This window comes from Pomacea canaliculata, linkage group LG12 (genome assembly GCF_003073045.1).
Source record: "Pomacea canaliculata isolate SZHN2017 linkage group LG12, ASM307304v1, whole genome shotgun sequence".
NCBI classification, from domain to species: Eukaryota; Metazoa; Mollusca; class Gastropoda; order Architaenioglossa; family Ampullariidae; genus Pomacea; species Pomacea canaliculata.
In genome coordinates, this window is record NC_037601.1 from 6,243,384 (window position 1) to 6,251,056 (window position 7,673).

Below are 7,673 nucleotides of genomic sequence, written 5' to 3' on the forward strand. Positions count from 1 at the left end.
AATATAGTGATACTGAATGTCAAATAATATGATACTGAATGTGAAAAACATTTTATCTTGTGTTGTGTGCCTGACTTTCTTACTTTACTTTTAAATAAGTTAAACTTTTTTTGGATGTGTAAGTATTAGTCTACTTCTTGATCTTTCAACCCAGTCTTACCCCTCTGATCCTATCTTCCTTGGTCAACCAAACCACTAAAGTGGGTCCATCCCATCTTCTTGATGTATCTGTTAACAACAGGTAACTGAAATGGTAAACTAAAATGGTGAGGAAGCTGTCAGTCATGAGTATGTCATTCGTTGGTTGGAAAAAGATACATGACATAATGCTAGAGCAAAGCGCCAAGCACTTAGCAGTCAGCAAGAAACACCTGCAGAGAGAGATGGGAGGTGAGGTTGCTGGCACCTTTTCCCACTGTTATCTCCCCTCATCAACATAATGTTCGATATGAGTTGTCAAGTAAGAAAGGCTCATCTTAAATACAAGTGTTTCATTATTTTGCTACAGTGACGCCATGCATTAAAATAAGCTTAACTCAAATGAAGGAATCTGACTATAGAATCACTGCTGGAGGAGTTGGCGGCAGAAATTCAAGCAAAGCTGGGTGTCCCGGCTCGTGACATAAAGAGAAAACTAAGGAAACTTCTTTTCGATCACCAGTACAAGTTCAAAGTCATGCGAAATAACTGCAAAATTTAGTCACATGTGCAGCAGCGAGATCTCATGAGAGATTTCAGTCCTCTTGTGACCCTAAGACTGGTGGTAGGTAGTGGGAAAAGTAATAAGAAAGAAGTCTAATTTAAAACTCGCTAAAATGTCGGTTAACATTATGAGGGAGTCTATTTAGCAGTGCCTTTGCGTTTTTTTTGTTTTTGTTTTTGTTTGTTTGTTTGTTTGTTTTTTCGCCAGGTGTCATTTAGATTCTTCAGACACAACCTCTGCTATCCATTCCACAAAAATCATGTATTTTTATTTTATTTGTATGTGCTCGTTCGTTTGCATTTGAGGCAAAATTATTTCTATGAGAAGTATTTTTTCAGACACAATACAAAGTTGTGTTTGCGTGTGTCGTTCGCCGTGCAAGTCAGTTGAACGCGGATTTCAACCTGGCACGGGTGAAAGGTTAATGTCTGGATAAATTTCTCAGACCTTTCACCCGGTGCAAGTTTTAGGAAAAAGTCGGGCACGGGTAAAGTAATCTTTCAGTGATAAACCAATCCACCTGACCTGAGCATTACGACGCGTCAACAACCGCCACTGGCAGACTGATGGTGTCGTGTGTTAGACGTCAGCAGAACCTCATTTGTTGACGGTAATCCCCTCGGTGTGCGAGCTTTGATGGGCAGTAAGCGTTAACGGCCGCCTAATCGGTGAACCGTTTTCACGACCGCAGACCAACGGTGCTGAGCCAAACGCTGTCAAGTGAGTGGAGCGGTAAGCTTCTTGGCGATTGTTGTGCGCTGTCGTCAACACGTTGATTGATGATGCCACCACCTGAGCAGCGCATTTGCACTGCTTTGCGGCTTGCAAAGCCAAGATCACACAATATTGTTGTGACTACCACACGTGAGTGTACAGAATCATTGTGTGTGAGAGAGAAAGACGCACGCTCGTAGACACGAACTTTAAAAATATTTCCACATTAAATTCAGTGCCACGCAAAACCGTCGGGTCTTTGATTCTTTCCCTGGAATTGCAAAGGACCATCATTAATAAAGTATATTACTATATAACAGGAGTAAAAATATTTGGATTTACGAAAACTGACTCCTATACTCATTGCAGTGACCGTAGGTCAAGAGAGTGAAAGAAGGGTGTCTGAATGCTGCTTATGCACACATTGAATTGACTGTTTGGTTGAAGACATTGGGTTTAAACCAAGGGTATTTAAATTTGTTTATTCACACCTGTGGCTGAAATTTGATTTTGTGGTAGTTTTTTTTTTGTTTTTTGCGTTATATATTTTTTGTTGTGTTATATTTTGTTATAAGTGTGTTGCGTTTAACCCTCATGGTTGTAGTCATATATCCCCATGGAGTTTCCACAGTGTTTGTTGTAAGTTTCAAATGATTTTTGGACGTAAACGGGAGTTGAATACTGCATGTTATAAGGGAGTGTTTCATGTTGTCTATCCAAAGAAATGTGTTAAGAAAACTAACGCATCACGACCTGTTCAGCCAACAATGCAATGGTTTTGTTGTTGAAAGAATGCATATGCATCGCGAGGAGTGGGATTTAGCTTGCAGCACCTGCTGATCTGATGGCACGTTCACCGTCGTCATCCGAAGAAACGTTGCTTTTACTGCAGTTAAAAAGCGGCGAGGGGAGAGTTTTGGCGTTTTGTGCCGGACATGCAGCTAATACCATATATATAAAACGCCTAAGTAGCTCTTAATAGAAGCCATATGCAATGGTGTGCCTGAGGAGAGATCCTAACCCAACCAGCCAAATCGCCATTGCACTGATGAGTAGAACTTTTAAACCATTTCGCGAGCAGATTGCACTCGGGCGGCAGGGAAGTATAGGTGGAAACAAATTTGAAACCCTAGTTTGCAAACTCCTTGACTACCCTTCGCAACGCCAAAGATGCCTGGTCAGCGTGAAAACAAAAACGACACGCGGCTTCGAGCAAAGCCCCTCTCACACAGTCGACTGAATTAAAGCAAGTTTAGTTTAACCATCTACTGTAAATGTGTCATCGCGTTTCGATGGAGTTATTCCTACCACGAACTACCAGCTGGTCTGCAGCGCATCCCATGGAGGAAAGGAAAAAAAAAAAAAAGAAGAAAACCTCGCTGACATCACCACCACCACACAGTTAAAACGGAAACGGCGTGTGGAAAGTCCAGGCGTACGCGGCCGCCCTAACTTTGTGCTCTGTGGACATCTTCGCGAAAAGAAGCTCCTGGTGGTGCTCGCAGCTCACTCCTGGGCAGAGTGCCAGGTGGAGTGCAGTTAATTTTCCGTGGGCGGGGTGGGCGAGGAACGGCACAAAGACCCAAGTCGCGTGCATACCTCCTTGCTCCCCACATCCACTCCCCGACCGTTCGCTTCCTGCAGATGGCAAACATAACGCGCGCGGTAATGGGGCCCGTCTGCGCGCGCAATTTTTCATCGTCGTGTGTCGTCGCGGAGACATCGGGGGCAGAGCTGGCTAAAAGCTACTGCGAGGAACGAGCATTTTCAGCCTCTTGGCACCGCTGTGTATTCCCAGCATCTTTTGTTTCCTGAAATAGTTGCCTCCAACTTCGGATTAAAATGGATCGTGCTGAAGTCGTGCAGCAGCAGCAGCAGCAGCAGCAGAAGAAGAAGAAGAAATAGCTGCCATCCAATGATTGATGAACTGGGCTCACGACATAGGAAGGCACAAGCAGAGATTATACGCAGTAGAGTCTTCCACTGTCTAGTTCATCAGCAGGTCTTTCGCATTTTAAAATAACTTTTTTCTTCGGTTTCTTTTTTAAACTGTATGAAAACCCACCGGTCTTTCTTTTTTTGAAAAAAGTAAGTTCAGTTTTTATAAACAGATCAACACTATATACTCTCTCATAGTTCGTAAGGAGATCGTATGTTTTCCTTCTCAATACGGTTTTCTTCCCATTTCGTCGAGTTGGATAGGGGTGGTTGGGGGGATTCTTCCCATTCTGCCGAGCTAAGATTTTGTAATGTAGGCGTGTTCTGACGTTGACCGTGCTCACCTCCTTAAAAAAAAAAAAACCAACCAAACAAAACTAGCAGAACCGCCTTAGAAAAAAACTTGTAGCCGCTTGTTTCAATAACAGAATTTACCATCTCTTTGTAGTAAAGGCATTAACGCCTTCCTGAATATTTGTGATTTTGCATTTCTTGGTGAAATAATATCTTTTTAAATTTGTAGCTTTGCCGGATTATCACACGGTCAGCCCCCAACATTGTACACACACACACACAGTGTAATAGAAACAGCTCTTTAGTATTGTTTGTTTTTAATCTTCCTATACGTCTGCCTCATTACAAACACACTTTGGATTCTACACATGCTCCATATCTAAAGTTCAACGTTTGTTTTGGATGGTACGTATATTAGCAAAGTGTATTGTACAATGCTGTAACCATACACTCTCACACATCGATGTCAACCTTTCCCCTGCCCATCAATCAAGCCGAGTTCGGTGGGCGCAGACGCTGGTGATGTATTGACAAAGTCCGATTGCCAACAAGTCTGGTAAGCTGATTTCCGCCAGCACCGTCGCCGCCGGCGTCTACCTTGCAGACTTGCAGTCGTCTAAAAGGCATATTTCTGTTGGAGCCAAGATAGGATTATTTTTTTAGAAGAATGTTTTCTCCTCTTTTATAACTTTATAGAACTAGAGAGAATATTTTAAAAATTATAAAAATATTCTACATAAGAACGGAAGCGTGATGTAACTAGCAATTCATATTTGACAAGCACTTCTGCTTAATGTTTTGCTTCGCGGCAATGAAACTTAAAAGTAGAAAAGACAGCTCATAGATCTCTTGTAAACCTCAAACAAGCGACGCTAATGTTCCATGATTACTGACTGGATGAACTTTTACACCACCAAAGTGAATTGCGCATGAGCCTTGTACTGTATGTGGAATTTAATTCTATTTATTTTTAGTGTGCGTATTTGTAATTTGTTCTAAATCTATAGCTTTAAATTGTTAAATTATGTAACATGAATTGCACAGCAACTTTTCAGTACAACATACATTTTGTTTTTGTCAAATTTTCTCTCTATATTCATAAAGAATGAACTTCCATTAATTATAAAATGCATTCCATAATTATAGAACTCATTCTATAGCTACAACATACATTTTATAATGAATTATTTAGCTGTACAGGAGCATTATACAAATAAAATCTGAATGAATTGCATAGCTAGAGAGAGAGGCGGTTATAAAAATTCTCCCCTTGGCGCCTTAAATTTTTCTTTAGGTGACCTTTTGTCTGTCTGAACTCTCCGCTGGTCCGCCACCCGGAGTTCAGGGAAACCGACCGGCTGACACCCCGCGACTGACATGCAAAAGTAGCTCACATGTTTGTTTGTTTATTATTATTATTATTATTATTATTATTATTATTATGGAGTACTGTATGTTTGGGACTGTGAAACTGCGCTCGGTGTGCAAAGATCAAAAGGAGGTTGTAGCAAAATTGGCTGGTTGACAAAACTGTAGGTTGATAAAGGTGTTGTCCCTCCGGCCTTCACTAGGCTGCGATCTCTGTTGAAGCCATATTCAGTGGGTATAGGTGGGGAGGATATCAGGAGGCAATCATGAGATTTTAGATCATGTGTGCAACAACGTCTGCATATTTTGTGAGTCTGAGAAAGAGACAGCTGACCAGAGATGGACATAAATGATAGGCCGGTCAGCAAAAAGTTAAACAGTGTGCAGTACATGCTATTTCTTATGTGATGCAGAAATAATTCATTATCAACTGTATTTTTGTCTACATTTATTTTTAATGTTACTTTTTTTTACTGATTAATTGATCGTTATGCAAAAAGAAAACACAAATCCTAAGAATAGTGTAGAGCATAGGGGTGAAAAACAAATGTTAGCTATCTCTTGAGGCAGACAATACGATGGTTATTTCCATTTCTGTTAAGCGTTTTTCACGACTAGGTTATATTGTTTAACCGTACCAAACTTCTCACTAATGTTTTAAAAAATTATCTACATTTTATGTTTAACATTTTGCTTTGTTTTGACTGTGTTAGTGTAGTAAGGATACATAATCATTTCTTGATTGCAGAGATACATCTGCTTCACTCAGCAGCTTTCATGCTACTGATTATTCACATAAAATAATAAGAATGGGAGGTCATGTGCTTATTAGAAAGTATCGATAAAAGACCGCATTGAGTTTAAACACTGAGATGAATTTTTGATTAAAACCGTCGATGTCCCTAGAACATGCCGCATTCCATCGGGGGAAAAAACGTTTGAAAACATCTGGAACTATTTTTATCTCCACCTCTGCCGAGCGCTTAATTGTTTCGTCCTTGTCATCTTCAAGGCCGCCTCCCCAAGCCAATGGAAGCTCATTTAGAAGTTTACACACGAGCTGTCACTGTCTGTACAATTACAGTGGTGTGTTTTCTTGCACTCTGCAGGCAGCAGATTCCAGATGCTGACCAGTTTCCTTCAACTTCAGGGTTAATCTGCTAAAGCGACATTTAAAGCACATCCACATATAAACAACTAAGCATTGTTCATAAGCCTCTCCTAAATAAAAAAAAGACCGCCAAAGACAAAGAATTGTTTTGATAAATATTTTGGATGGGCCTTAACACAAGGGGGTCAAGGTGATCACTGAGAAGATGAGGGTAAAGGATGCATGATAAACATTAGAGTTCACATTCACTTGCTGAGGACGTCATGCGAATGCATGTTCGACCACGTAAACGGAAAAAAGAATTCATGGTCCTTAACAAAGAAATAGCACATGCCTTAATACATGTACCAACATACACTCAAACCAATGTACAGACACTAACTCGTCTTTTCTAAAAGGGCGCAATGGAGTGGAATTTTTTAATGATTGGGCAAAGCTCAACGTAAGATATTTTTCTCCAAATCTGGGTGAATACCCTTCCACCCTGTCTTTCTCGAGATATTTGCCCACAAGCATCACCATACATATAACAAGACGCACCCAGAAACACAGACGTTAGAGTCCCGTTCATGATTTCGTTTACGTTGTGAAGGCAGAAGGAAAATTAAGCCTTTATTCTCAAGAAAAGAGTAGCAAACATCGGAGTTTTAAGTGTGTCCGCATGCCAATAAGAGAATTTGTATCTTATGTTAATTAGGCATATCTGTACAAACATGACGTCATAATTTAGACGTTTAGTGTGTGGATGGTGACGTTTGTAGGTGTTCATCTCGAGAACGGAACGAGTATTTTCGCCCACATTAAATCAACCGCATTTTAAATAAAGTTCGGTAAATAAAAGTATCAATCAACAGTGAAAGATTTCCTGAATCAAAGCTTTGTTACTATGTTAAACACAACGACCAACGCGAACAGCAGACAAACTGTTAAACTGCGATTGGAAGGTGGCGCTGTTTTAAAGAATTTACATATCGCTTCATATTACAATGTTTGGTACAAACATTTGAATTGTTCTAAGAATCATTTTCAAATGATATCAGCTTAGGATAGGCGAAGATGAAAGTGCTTATAACAACTATATATCTGCAAACATTCAGGACCGCTGAGAGCCAGAACGGGCTCCGGCAGACGACCTGTCAAAGCCCTTCGTAATTGTAATCGTAAATTATTTTCCAGTAATGATATGCTTACAATTCGATTGTAATTCATTACATTTCATTTATAACGTAATATAGAGTGCAAACATTCGGACAAATGCGCTAGTATCTACATCGACCAGTACTTGACGATAGAGTTGCTTACGCGTGAATGGTTATATAGTAAATGGGGAAAACTGATGTAGTATAAAAGGATCAAAGGATTACCCCGCTCCAAAGAAAAAAAATCATCTGAGTGAGGAATGTAACGTCAACCTTTCTTAAAAAGAAAAATGAAAGGAAAAAGATCCACTGCATGACCAAGGGTGGGTCCCCTTCACAGCCGCGAGGGCCCGAGTACATCAGACACCTGATCCCCCCACTCTATCTCGTCAGGCCTGTAAGGCTG

The 7,673-nt window shown here is 40.5% G+C and overlaps 1 long non-coding RNA gene across 1 annotated transcript; it reads right to left on the reverse strand.

The window, feature by feature from the left end:
- Positions 1–112: 112 nt before the first annotated feature.
- On the reverse strand, positions 113–6,701 carry LOC112576521. Its single transcript, XR_003101859.1, has 3 exons — positions 5,988–6,701; positions 1,229–4,280; positions 113–228 (listed from the first exon to the last, which is right to left on the reverse strand). It is a non-coding gene; the product is annotated as an uncharacterized LOC112576521 (long non-coding RNA).
- Positions 6,702–7,673: the final 972 nt, after the last annotated feature.